The 13,806-nt window shown below is 51.6% G+C and overlaps 1 long non-coding RNA gene across 2 annotated transcripts; it reads left to right on the top strand.

The window, feature by feature from the left end:
* Nucleotides 1-1,364: 1,364 nt before the first annotated feature.
* LOC118351024 (uncharacterized) lies at nt 1,365-13,596 on the top strand. 2 transcript variants are annotated; one of them, XR_007402756.1, is made up of 3 exons: nt 1,365-3,105; nt 3,529-6,141; nt 11,818-13,596. It is a non-coding gene; the product is annotated as an uncharacterized LOC118351024 (long non-coding RNA). The 2 variants fall into 2 exon arrangements; XR_007402755.1 differs by lacking the exon at nt 11,818-13,596 and adding an exon at nt 10,291-11,811.
* Nucleotides 13,597-13,806: the final 210 nt, after the last annotated feature.

The raw sequence follows: 13,806 nt of genomic DNA, 5'->3' as shown, positions 1-13,806 counted from the left end.
ATCAAATTGCACACTGTGATAAGTTTTAGGAACAAACACGATGGGCCCTCGGGAGGCGTGTCAGGAAAGAGGAAGGACATGCAGGCGAGGGCCCTGGCACCCAGCAGCCCCCGTGCCCTCTGGCCGAACATGAGCTGCCCAGGGAGGCCTGCTGACTAGCCAGTTATCCACCCCTACCTCTCCCTTCTGTAAATGTGCATGTGATGTTACCCTAAGTCTGCAGGACAGCTTTTGTGGAAGGCACTGGGGTCTCCCTCGTGAACCCACCGAGTGCTGGCCCAGAATTCAGAGGTTGTCTTCCCCAACCTGGCTTTCCTGGGACACAGTGATACAGCCTCTGCTGAGTCAGTTCATTTTTGCCTCAGTTTACCCCCGGCAGGTGGGAATATGAGCCCTGCTCTACCACAAACGACTGTAGGGAGTCATTGGGGGAGAGACAGACCCCACCCAGGGGTGCCTGGCCTGAGGTGTGGCCCTTGGGGAAACCATGTTGGCATGTCCACACAGGCAGGACCAGGGATTAAAGCAGAAACAGCCTTCATTTACCCTCCTTGCTGTCACGGCCGCCTCACTACGTGGCCTCCTCTGGGACCAAGCTTCAAGTCCCCCCATGGCCAGCCTGGGACACACAGAGTGAACCTGGTACTGAGCACTGCTTGCTCCCCTCCCAGAGCCTGGCCCACAGGTGGCCTTAAGGGGACGCTGTCTGGGTCTCAACCAGACTCTCTTCATAGGGGGATGCATGGGAGTGCAGCCAGGGCATCAGATCCCATTAGGCACCGAGCCATGGGGACGTCCTCACCTCGGCTACCTCCAAATGTGCCCTAATTTGGACAGAAGATCTTTGCAGGCACGTGCTTAAGATGACGTGCAGCGGATTAGGAGGGCTGTGCTCATGTGCAGGAGAGGTTTGGATGTCTGTGCAGCAGCGGGAGAGGCCTCAGGGGGAGCCGGCCCTGCCTGCACCCTGACCCCAGACTTCAGGCTTCAGACCGTGCGGAAGTAAGTTTCTGTCTGTCCCCCCCAGGGCAGCATATTGGTGAGGGCAGCCCTGCTAGGGTACCTGCCGAACACACACCACACAGCACACGTCTCTCGGCCACAGGTGGTCACCTCACCTGTGACTACGAACCGCAGGGCCAGGCATCAAAGATGGCTCTTATTTATTTATTTATTTATTTATTTATTTATTTATTTATCTATCTATCTATCTATCTATCTATTTATTTATTTAAATATTTTATTTATCTATTCATGAGAGACACACAGAGAGAGGCAGAGACACAGGCAGAGGGAGAAGCAGGCTCTATGCAGGGAGCCCCATGTGGGACTCGATCCCAGGACTCTAGATCACACCCCAGGCCAAAGGCAGACTTAAGGGCAGAGCCACCCAGGGATCCCCAAAGACGGCTGTTGAAACACGAGTGTACTTTGAGAGGATGCAGCTCCGTGAGCATCCGTGGCTGATAATTTGGTGTGGGAGACAGCACAGCCCAGCAGCTGTCCCAGCTCTGCCCGTTCCCATACGTGTGGCCAAGAGCAAGTGCCGTCACCTGCTCTGCTGCCCCTGTAAATGGGAGGTAATAAGCTGTACTCACCTCATGGCATTACACAAGGATCAAGTGAGTTAATATTTGCAAAGGGCTCAGCGCAGAGCCTGGGAAATGGAAAGCCCGATGTGTTTGCTGTTCTCTCGGTCATCTGAGAGGCCGGGGTGGCAGGTGACAGGGAACACAGTGTGGTGGTGTGGGCAGCGGGGGCCAAGCCACCATCCTGAGCGTGCCAGGACCTCTTTGCACTCTCAGCAGTGTTGAGGACCCAAGGGACAGTTGTTCCTGGGGATTACACCTGTTGATATTTTTTCCGCATTAGAAATGACTGATTAGAACTCTCCTGTACTGGAAAATAAAACCGAGAACATTTAACAATATTTAGTAATTCATTTAAAAATAATGATATTATTATTCATTTAAAAATGAGGATGATATGTCCTTTCTGTTTTCATGTGAACATTTTACGGGAAATAGCTATATTTACATTTCTGTCAAGCTCTTTCAATCTCCCGAGCTCGGGAGCCCACGTCCTCAGCCCACTGCCTTTTGCCCCCAGGCTGACCTAACTGCACACCTGCACCTCTGGCCAGGTCTCCTAAGGGCCCTGGCGGTGACGGCAGAGACAGCTTCCTATGCCACGTTCACCCATGCATCCGGCCCTGGGTCCTGCACCTGGTGCTGGGTCCCGCATCTGGTGCCCGTGGCCAAAGACTAAACGCTGCAGAGAGTTTATTGCCTCATCACCCCTAGACACAGTCCAGCCATCTGAGAACACCAGGACCTCACCCTGGTCAGTCCTTTGGCGGCCAGGAGATGTCCCTGTCGTGTCCCTGCCAATGCAGGGCCAGAGGCCATGGGAGCCACAGGCTTCAGATCCGTGAGTGCAGCACAGCTCACCCCAGGGCCTGCTACGGCGCCCGGAGCATCAGCTGGGCTGCTCTGAAGAAACAGAGCTCAGAGGAGATATAAACATAGACATGTGTGCACGGTGGAGTGTGGGCTCATGTGACGGCGGAGGCTGGCAAGTCCCAGGAGTTGCACTGTGTGGGCAGCCCAGGTGGCTCAGCGGTTTAACACAGCCTTCAGCCCGGGGTGTGTTCCTAGAGTCTCGGGATCGAGTCCCATGTCGGGCTCCCTGCAGGTAGCCTGCTTCTCCCTCTGCCTGTGTCTCTGCCTTTCTCTGTGTGTCTCTCATGAATAAATAAATAAAATCTTTAAAAAAATAAAAAAGGAGCTGCACTGTGCAAGCTGAGAGCCAGGGGAACCACCGGGTAAGATGTCCCAGGCCGACGTCCCAGTTCGGAAACAGGCAGAGGGCAGATGCTCCCCCACCCGCTCTGTTCCATCCACACCTCCCGCTGATCGGTGAGGCCCACCTGCCCCAGGGGGAAGGCAACCTGCTTTTCTCAGTGTGCAGATTCAGACGCTCATCTCGTCCTGAAACACCCTTGTGGAGGACACCCGGAGCACTGTCTGACCAAACATCTGGGCACCTGAGGCTTGGCCACGTGATGCGTGAAGTTGACTGCCACACCTGCTGAAGGCTATCCAGGTCTGTCCCCTTCCGGCGCACAGGGCAGAGGGCGCAGAGCACCTGCTGGCTAGTAACGAATGCACAGCACGAAAGTGACGGGAGAGCCCATCCCAGCAGCATCTCTGTCCTCAGTAGGTGGAGACATGTGGCCTGGCCCACCTCCCACTCTCCCCAACTACCATGTGGCCTGGGAACTCCTCCCGGGGCCCTTTGCCGCTGGTGGGGTTGGTGCTGGGCCCTCCATCCCTGAGCACAGCGTGTGCAGGTGCAGGGCTCAGAGACCTTCCTGTTCCCCCACGCCACCCCACCTTTGGAAACCAGAGCCCTCATCTGATTGTTTTCCCAACTCTCCCCAGAAATCTGCTTCGGAGCCGAACCAGCCACAATCAGCGCAAATATTTTTTGTCTGTCCAGATGGAAAGACCGTGTTTCGTTTTCCAGGTGCTGCCATTCATTGACCTGAGGCAAACGGCCTGTGCCGTCCTTCTGACTACATGACGATGGAGCCATCAAGGTCGGGGTGAGGGACCTGGACACCACGCAGGGCAGCACAGCCCAGGGGGAGCCTCATCCCGGGTCACCCTGGGTCATCCTGGGTCACCCCGGAGTCCTGGCCCATGATACCCATTTGCTTCTCCAGAAGCCTTGATTACAGGCTGGAAGTGTGAATAAAGTCTAAGCAGATACCAGTGTCAGTGGAGATAAACATCAAGCTTTATTGACTTAAGAGGTAAATATTGATGGAACTTAAATACCAAATCAATATTTACCTCAAGGGACAATACAGCCTGAAATTGAAGTTGGGCCATGTGTGCTCTTCCAGCACTTTAACTGCAGACTCCCGACGTCTTCATCAGGAGCGATGTGGTGAGAGATTCCTTGAGGCACCAGCAGTGAGGGCTGGCCCTGGGTCCCCACTCACCAGAAAGAGTCAGAATTCGAAACCTGCACCACCCATGCAGAGCAAACCAGGAAACTCATGGCTTAGGCTTTTCGCTGAGAGTCCACCTGGGGGAAGGTAGAAGCTAGAACGGCACCGAGGCTGCACCTGCCAGCCAGGGCCGGCCGGCGACAGCGGGCTGCATGTGCTGTGCACCGCGAGGCGAGCAAGGCGCTGCCCCAGGCCTTGGCACGTGTGTCTCTCTCGGTGGCCCGGTGCGCTGGGGGGCCTGAGGTGCTGCCGCGTGTCACACCTGCCCCCCCACCCCAGCTCCTCAGCCACAGCGAAGCAGCGTCAGCTGGGATCACAGCAGTGCTGATGTCCGCTCAGAAAGAGAAGCTGTGGACGGCGTAGGGGCTTGAGAAGAGATGCTCGGGAAAGAGAAGTAAACTGAATCTGCGGTCCCGTGCACAAAGTCCCCACTGTGACGGGAAGAGGCTGACGCTGTCACCGCCGGCCCCGCTCCATCCCCACCTGCCTGGGGCAGACCCGAGCCCGAAGCTCCGAGCCCCAGGGCACCGCTCTCAAGGCCACACATGGTTTCTGGCTGTAGGTCCAGCACATCGGCCACCAGAGGGGCTGCATTAGTTGGCCTAGGATGACCACAGGATGCTGCAGGCACACCCCCCCGCTGTGAGCCTGCTCCCATAGGTGCACCTCCTGGAGCCCTTACAGTGTCAGTGAAGCCCCAGTACACAGGGGGTGCTCTGTGACCCAAGACTGCGCCTGCCATCCTGACAGATGTGGCCTTGCCCCAGAGGCCACACCGTGCACATTTCTGGTTCGCCCATGACTGGGTCACATCCCAAGTCTCCAGCCACGCTCCGAGCTCTCCAACGTCTGTGTGCAGCAGGTGCCCTCAGAGCTGCCGCATTCGGGCCCAGGACCCCCACCTACTGGGTCAGCGTCGCCAGTGTGCAGCCTGGCCTTGGTATTGCTCTCGTCGCCGTGTGTCGGGCTCCCAGACAGGAGGCCTCCCAAAGCTTCAGGCGGCCCGCCTCCCGGTCTGGGACTTCGGCCTGCTGTGCTGGGCTTCCGTGCCCCTGAGACTCTCACTTCCCCTCCATTCTTTTTTTTAAAAAAAGGGGGTCCAGGGGCACCTGGGTGGGTCCATCGGTTGAGTGTCTGACTCTTGATCTCAATTCAGGTCGTGATCTCAGGACCATGAGTTCTATCCCAATGCTGGACTCCTGGTTGGTTATAGAGCCTACTCAAAAAAATAAATACATAAAAATTAAAAAAAAAGAGTCTGTGTCATAAAGGAATAAATCCCATCATACAAAGATGCACACAGTACAGGTACACCTAGGATAAAGTGAATCCTTCCTCCTCTGCTCCCCTCCTGGAAGTCAGCCTCATATGGCCATGGCCAACCATGGCCAATTTGCTGTGAGGACGCATGCATGCAGAAATACAGCTAAACAAATGGTTATTACAGTTTCTTCAACTTTACGTAAAAGGCTTGTGCTACACACACTGACCTATGACTTGTCTGTTGAATGGGACAAGGCAACAGGGGTAAAACAGACCAACTGGGATCTCGCCCATGGCTGGACGGGGTCAGTGGCTGCAGCTCTCAAGCTTGGTCTCAGAACCCCCACGCACTCTTAAAAATCACGGAGGACCCCAGAGAGTTTTCATTGAGCTGGATTACATCTGCCGACATTTACCACAGCAGAAATTAAAACCAAGAAATTAAGATAAACGAACTCACTTTAAAATAAAAATAAACCCATCACAGGTTAATATATGTAACATGTTTGTACGAAAAATAACTATTCCCAAACAGAGGCTTTTATCAAGAAGACTGGCACTGCCTTATACGGCGGTGGACGGCTGGATCCTCCTGTCTGCATCTGCCTGCTGCCCGCGGCAATATCCTGTAGCCACTGGAAATGAGGCAGAAAAGGGGAAATACCATGTTCCTGTTATGAAAATAGCTTTGAGCTCCTGGCTCCCCCGCCCCGGGAGAACCTCGAAGCCCCCCGGGGCCCTGGACCTCGCCACCGCGATGGCTTTCTGCATAAGAATGTCACGCGTGTTCCTAAGTATCTGTCTCTGTCGCTGAGCGTCACTGACTCTGATTTCGGAGCTCCCACCACGTCCCGGACATTGTGAGTGAGGCGGGGGCCTGTGCTCCCCGAGCTTCCCTCCGGTGGGGGCCACACATCCAAGCAGGCGAGCGGAGGGCTCGGGGGAGCTGAGTTTAGGTGGGGATAGATCCGATGGGGGGAAAACAGCAGATGAGCAGGAATCGAGGGCCTATTTTAAACTCCATGTTCAAGAGGGCACCTGGTGAAGCATCTGCCTTCGGCTCAGGTCATGATCTCAGGGTCCTGGGATAGAGTCAGCTCCCCGCCCTCTGCCCACACCCCTGCTTGTGCTCTCCCTCTCTGTCAAATTAATAAATAAAATATTAAAAAAATAAACCCTGTGATCAAGGGAGGGCTGCCTGCTGACGTTGGGTCAGTGGGGGGAGCCCACAGTGGAGGGCAGAGCCGGGGTGGGTCCTGGGGTGGGTCCTGGGGTGGGAGCAGGCCTGGCCTGCATGGGGACCACGTGCCAGGGGGTGACCAGGGCAGAGCTCCTGCGTGTTATTCCACAGGAGACAGAGCTGTTTTGAGCAGCTCAGGCCACATGCCCAAATACCACAGGTTGGGGGCACAAACAACAGAAATCCTCACGTCTTTGGGTAGCACTGGAGGCTGGCGGCCCCAGGTCAAGATGCAGGCTGATGAGAGACCCTGAGGACGCCCCCGGCTTGCAGGTGGACACCTTCTCCCCCCGCCCCCGACCCCGGGCCCTCACGTGGCCCCTCCCAGGTGTGCGGTGAAGGCAAAGAGTGCCGGCTCTCGGGTGTGTCTCCCACCAGGACACTAACCCTATCGGATCGGCCCCACCTCATGGCCTCCTGGACCCCTAACTACTTCCTGGGTCCAAATACAGCCAGGCTGGGGATTAGGGCTTGGACAGAGGACGCCTAGGGGGACATGTACATTCCAGCCATAACAGACATCAGGGAAGAGTTTGAGGCTGGGACTGGTGTCATCTGATTCGCAATGAGAGACAAAATCATCTGTTGGTCGGAACCTTCGGGAAGCGTGGGGCCAAGGAGGAAGCTTCAGCCACAGACTGTGCCAGAGGTGTCAGTGTGCGGCCTGGGCGGGGGGGGAGTGGGCGCGGGGGTGACAGCGGAGGGTGGGAGTGAGCGGGTTCCGAGGTAGGGCTGAGGGGATTGCTAATGCCTCCGGATGTGGATGGCCCCCGGGCCTGGCTCCGGGCACTGGTGGTAGCGCCAGGCAGGCTGCAGCGCACCTGCTCCCACGTGTCTCGGATGGGAGCCTAGTGTGTGTGTAGGGCACATACACAGTTATGGGAAGGGTTTAAGGCAAGAGCAGACACATTTACATTACAAAGGTGTTGCTAAGGTGCTATTCTGGGTCAAATGGCCTCCCCTCAAAACTCACACCTGCCCGATGCCTCTGAAGGCGACCTCATTTGGAAATGGGGTTTTTGTAGATGTAACAGAGTTAAAATGAGGTCACGGTGGACTAGGGGGGCCCTAAATCCAATGACTGGCGTTCTCCTAAGGGGAGAGAGACACACAGAGACACAGACACTCCCAGGAAGGAGCCTGACGCTGCAACACCTTGATCTTGGACTCCTGGCCTTCAGAATGGGAGTTGTTGTGGGCTTTCTTAGCGAGGCCCTGGGAGGGTGCTGTGGCTGTCCCCCCAGAGCCAGTGTGTGGACCCCCGGGCTTCCTGCCAGCGCTAGCCATGAGCACTTGTAAACCTGCACGCCTATAATTCCCACACACTGACCCTTAGAGGGTTGAGCAGTGTTTCCTGAGTTTATTGGACAATGATTTCATTGCCCCCTTCTGGAAATTGCCCATTCGGATCTTTTGTCCGTTTTTCTTCTGGGTCATTTCTTAATTTGTAAACACTTACTATGTCTCTATCCCCACTCCAAGATGATAGTACATTTTCCTCTTTAGGATTTTAATCTTTGTAGCCTGTATTTCGTGTTTGGTTTCAATCCATCTGGAATTGACTAGGGGCGTGGTGTGAAGCAGCTCTCTATTTTATCTCCCAAAAGGAGGGCCAGTGTTTCCAATTCTGCTGATTGAACGGCCTGTCATAATCTCGCTGGGCGACTGGCAACAAAAGTCAAAGGGCACCAGTGTATTTAATTTTTTGTAGACCACAGTTTCCTCTATCTTGACCAGCTAAGTGGAAAACCGCCTAAGACTAGAATATATCTTGTCCTCCTCTCTGGGCTCCTTTTGTCAGCCGCTTTGCTGCATGACAAAGAAGCAGGGCCGGGTACTTGGACTGGTGAATGGTCAGGAGTTGTCCGCCACCGGATGCTTGTAAACACGTTCCGACCAAGTGGTCCTGGTCCCGGGGAGGGGGAAGCACTGAGCTGACCTCACAGCTTCGGGTTGTGCTCTGGGTCCACCTGTCATGGCAGCTGGGGGACCCACAGGACCTTTTGGGTCCTCATTGTCTCACATGTAAACTGGGGATAAAAATAATAATAGGGACGCCCAGGTGGTTGGGCGTCTGCCTTTGGCTCAGGTCGTGATCCCGGGGTCCTGGGATTGAGTCCCACATTGGGCTCTCTGCATGGAGCCTGCTTCTCCCTCTGCCTGTGTCTTTGCCTGTCTCTCTGTGTCTTTCATGAATAAATAAAATCTTTAAAAAATAATAATAATAACTCTACTCACAGCTATTCCCATGGGACTACTGTGATACCATATGGGGAAAGCACCTAGCCCAGGGCCTGAGGGTTATATCACCTCTCATTCCTTGTTTTCTGTTCTATTTTTTTCTCACTTTTTCTTTGATTAGAAATTAACCAGATTTTTGATTTATTCATAAATTCAGCTGTTATTCTATTTCAGAACTTTTTTTTTTCTATTCTCTTTACTGGGTATTTTTTCTGCTTTACTTGAGTGTATTATAGCTTACTGTCTCTAGCTTTTTGAGCAAGATGGTGAATTAATTAAATTTCTTTTTTTTCTACTGATATAAATATTCAAGTCTGTGACTTTGCTCTGTTTGTATTTCCACAAATTCTATCTAGTATTTCAATTATTACTATTTCCCAGAAATTCTGTAATTTTGCTTTCAATTTCGCTCTGACTCAAGTATTGATCAACAGGGAATTGTAAAACTTCCAGGCCTATGTTTTGTTTTGTGATTGTAGCAACCTCTAGTGTTGTTACACTGTGGTTAGAACATCTTTTCTACATTATTTCTCCTTTTTGAAATGAATTGAAGTTATTTTGTGATTTATAACATGGCCAGTTTCTGCGAATGGAGTTAGAGCTACAGAAACGGGAAATTCCCAGGTAGATGTGATACACTCCTCGGCTCCTCTGCAATTCTGTGAAATATGTATAACTGTTGAGAGCAAATATTCTAGCATTTTCTGGGTACATTTATCATGTGGATTTAGTAAACATGACACATGAACAGAGGAGGATGAGGGACCGGGGTGCTGGTAAGGGTTCTGTGGTGCACTTGAAACGGTAGTCATTCTAGATAGACTGCAAGATTCAGGTAAGTTTATCACAATCTCTAGAAAACTGCTAACAGAATAACACAAAGAGATAAGCCAAAAAGCTAAGAGATCCTTTAAAATGGAATACTAAAAATATATTCAAATAATCCAAAAGAAAGCAAGAAAAGGGGAGCAGGGTAACACAACCAGATGAAACAAAATCTCCTATAAATCATGTGTGTCTGCCTATTTCCCTGTTTCTTCTGTAATTTCTGTTTTCTTTTATAAGATTTAATGTATTAATATTTATAACTGTGACATCTATATTATAAACTGCAATGCTGAGGGATTCAATGTGCCTTTGTTTATCTCACTTAATGTTTTTTGATTGAAAAAAATACCAGTCAGGGATCCCTGGGTGGCTCAGCGGTTTAGCCCCTGCCTTTGGCCCAGGGCACGATCCTGGAGACCCGGGATCAAGTCCCACGTCGGGCTCCCGGCATGGAGCCTGCTTCTTCTTCCTCCTGTGTCTCTGCCTCTCTCTCTCTCTCTCTCTCTCTCTCTCGCTCATAAATAAATAAATAAACAAATAAATAAATAATAAATAAATCTTAAAAAAAAAGAAAAAAATACCAGCCTCATATTAAGACTGAGATCTTTGCTTTTTTTTTTTTTTTTTTTGCATGCCTTTGCTTATACTTTGATTTTTTAACCTTTTAAAATAACTGTCTTGGTGAATCTCTTGAATCCAGCCACAGAGCTGGGGAACAGCCAGGCTCCAAGGTGGCATCCAGAGATTCTCAGCCCTTGGTCTCCTGCCTCTTGGGTGGGTTCCTGTCACATCAACCAGAGCTGGTCTCCTCAAGCAATGGAAGAGATGGCAGAGATGATGGTATATGACTCTAAGTCTAGGTCATAGAAGTCATTGTAGCTTCTGCTCCGGGCTCTGGATTGTTCGTTCTGGGAAAAGTGAGATGCCATGTTGGTGAGGACACTCAAGTCAAGCTATGGAGAGGCCCCTGTGGAGAGGACCCACCTGACCAGCCACGTGAGGGAGCCATGTTGGGCGTGGATCCTCCTGGCCCAGCTGAACCTTCAGACCAGCCCTCGGCCCCAGGCGGTCCCCTGAGCAGACAAGCATCCATCCGTCAATCCTCCCCTGAACATTTGACCCTCAGAAACTATGAGACACGAAATATAGCTACTGCTGTTTCCAACCACCAAATTTGGGGTGACTTGTTACATAGCAGTAGATATCTAATGCAATGATCCAATTTGAAATTTTTTTTATTTTGATAGATGAGTTAAATCCTTTTACAGTTATTGGTGAGATGAATGCATTTGATTCTAATCTGTTATTTTGTGCTGTGATATCTAGGTATATCTATCTGCATATATAGGTACAGATTATATGACTATATCTATGCCTACCTATTTCTCTCTAGAGGAGATTTCTAATACATATATGTGTGTATGTGTGTATGTATCTATCGATCTGTTTCCTCAGACACACACACGTACTTAAGCAATGTTTTACGATGTGGTCTGTGGCTGTAAACCTCTTAAATGTTAACTACTTTGAAGTTTAAGAAGGTTCTATTTGCATTCCAGTCGTGTCATTTATAACCATGCCTTACTATAATGCCTGAACCACTCTCAGTCCCTAGGCAGGGTCCGGGGCCTCCCTGCCATAAGCAACAACAAAGTGGCTTCTCTCTTCCTCCTCCTCCTCCTCCTGCTCTCCCACACCCCAGCTTTAATCAAAACTTACCTTTCTTAGCACCTACTACTTGTGATTTATTATAGCTGTTTATGTGCTTCCTTAATTCATCTGTCAGCCTAAATGTTACCTCTCGTCTCTCGGCGATTCTGATGAAGAAACAAAGAATTATTTTAAGTCCGTATTGGTTGATGATCCTCTCTCCCCTTGACTCTTGTTGGCTCTGTGGCTCCTGCGTTGTTGAAACACAAGATATTTGTGTTCTATTCTTTCACTAACACCTTCTCTACTTCTGACCAATTTGCTCAAACATACTTGTCGCTTATCCTTTGTGTAAATTTTCCTAGTTTCCTAGTTATCTCGTGGTCAGTTATAGCTCATCCTCTAGCAGCTTCCCCCAAGAAAGAGTCATGTGAAAAATATTCCCCGGAACTCTTCACATTCAAATGATCTGTTTCCTTTGTACACAAATGGGGTACACTGGATGGAAAGCCCCTCGCTCCATCGTACTTAGCTATTGGAGTGAAAAAGTCTGATTCCTTTTCTCTATCTTGTCCAGGTGCCTAAGGGATCTTCCTCCCATTTGAACTCCACAGGGCTCATGGTCCACCCTGGTGAGAGACTGGGCCCTGGGGGAGCTCCCTCAACCATCCTGCACAACCTCTCCAGGGCTCTTGCAGAGTTAGAAGAACATAGGATTTGGAATAAAACATCCAGTTTCCAAACCCAGCTCTTTGTGATACTGAGTTATGTGGCTTCTCTAAATCCCATCTATAAAATGAGTTTAATGATATCCCTGGCACTCCTCTTCCACACATCAGAGGCTTGGTCAGAGAAGCCAACACAACGTGGAAACATGCTGCAAGGAGCTGTGCCAGAGTCAGAAGGTACTGCTGTGTGCCCTCGGTCACCTCTGCGATTCTCATCTGACTTGCAGCTAACCTGAGCACTTTGTGAGCGACAAGAAGGCAGGGAGTCTTCTCTGTGAGCATGGTCTAGGCAGACTGACCTACGTTGCTTGGACCCCAAGTCCAGAACTTCACATTTGTCCCTATACACTCCCACCTTGGTGGTCCTAGCCTTATTTTTAGGATCTCTTCAAGAGCTGTCCAACTTGAAAATGTCATTAACTTTGCTCCCAAGTCTTTGTCCAGGTTATTGATGTAATTCTGGCACAGGACAGAGTTCTGAGCAACAGAGTCCTCCCTCTGGGTTGACAGCTGTCACTCACCTCAGCTGATTATTCCCACTTGGGTTGTGATTATTCAGCCCATTATAAGCCAGCCTAACTGATTCCAGAGCCTTCTGCACTCTGCTGCCAGCCTGCCTCACCAGGTCACTCCTATAACTGTGATACTCCCTGAGTGTGTAGCCTGGGGTTACTTAAGGTGTGATGAGAGTGTGAAGAAATGCGTCAGTAACAGGTAAGGCATGGACTCCCGCTTTCTCAACCTCAGCCTTGGCCCTGCAGGCACTGGGGGCTGGGCTGCTCCCTGCGGGGGGGCCAGCCCGTGCACTGAATATTTGGTGGCTCCCAGGTCCCTCCCCCAGTTGTGACAACCCAAAGCATCCCCTGACCTGGCCGCGCGTCCCAGGGTGACATGATTGCCCCGGATCGGAACCATGGACACAAAAATGCTGGCATAGTGTTAGTGTCACTGTTTGTTGTGAACCCACGGTATGCAGAGGTGGTGCGTGGTTCACCCTCCACCTCCAGGGATCGTGAATATGACCGTGCCCGTGTTTCCACGCTTCCCACTGGGCCTTTGTGACTCGTCGAACATCTTGCTAAGTTCCAGCAGCTGCCTCCGCGAGGCTGCATGACCTTGCCAGTGCTGACCTATCAGAGCAGAAATGGGGGGCGGCTGTGGGCGAGACACTGGGCGTGAACTTGCCCCAATGCCATTGCACTGCCCACAGACCCGTGAGTCCTCAGCCCCGGGACCATGCAGAATGGACTCGGAAGCAAAGAAAATCACTTGGCTCTTGCACCCCCACCTCTGGGCCGTGTTTATTTCTCCAGGGAAAGTGGAGACGGCCCTCCAACCGTTTCTGGTGGAGGATGGTGCAGGCAAACCAGCCAAGCTCTCTGAAGCTGGGTTCCTGCGCTGCTAAGCACCGGCCTCTCCCGGCGCTGAGGGCGGCGTGGTGGATGCGGGGGCCACTGCAGCTCTGCGTTCAGCTGGGGGGTGGCCAGGCCACCGAGGGCCACGCAGTGGGCAGGAGCCCGGGGAGTGAGCAGGGGCGAGGTGACAGGCTCCCTGCGGGATGGTTGGCCCCAAACCTCCCCTTTACTAGTCTGTTCTTGCCCAGCTGGGAGCTTTGCTGTGGGCACAGGATCATCACAGCATCTTCTTCCATTTCCTTCTCCGGAAATTAATAAAATTTATATGTTAAAACCAAAGATTCCCTGTAAGCATGTAATTTTAAGTCTGTGTTAATCTGTTCTCCGGGCTTACATCTTGTTCCTTGCACCCATGTACTCGAGGGTCCTGGGCCCTTGGACCACAATCCATGATCCGGAGTTGAGAATGGGATCTGCGGGCAT

This window comes from Canis lupus, chromosome 16, assembly GCF_003254725.2.
Source record: "Canis lupus dingo isolate Sandy chromosome 16, ASM325472v2, whole genome shotgun sequence".
NCBI classification, from domain to species: Eukaryota; Metazoa; Chordata; class Mammalia; order Carnivora; family Canidae; genus Canis; species Canis lupus.
The sequence above is the reverse complement of the archived record's forward strand: the minus strand, read 5'-3'. Positions and strand labels throughout refer to the sequence as shown.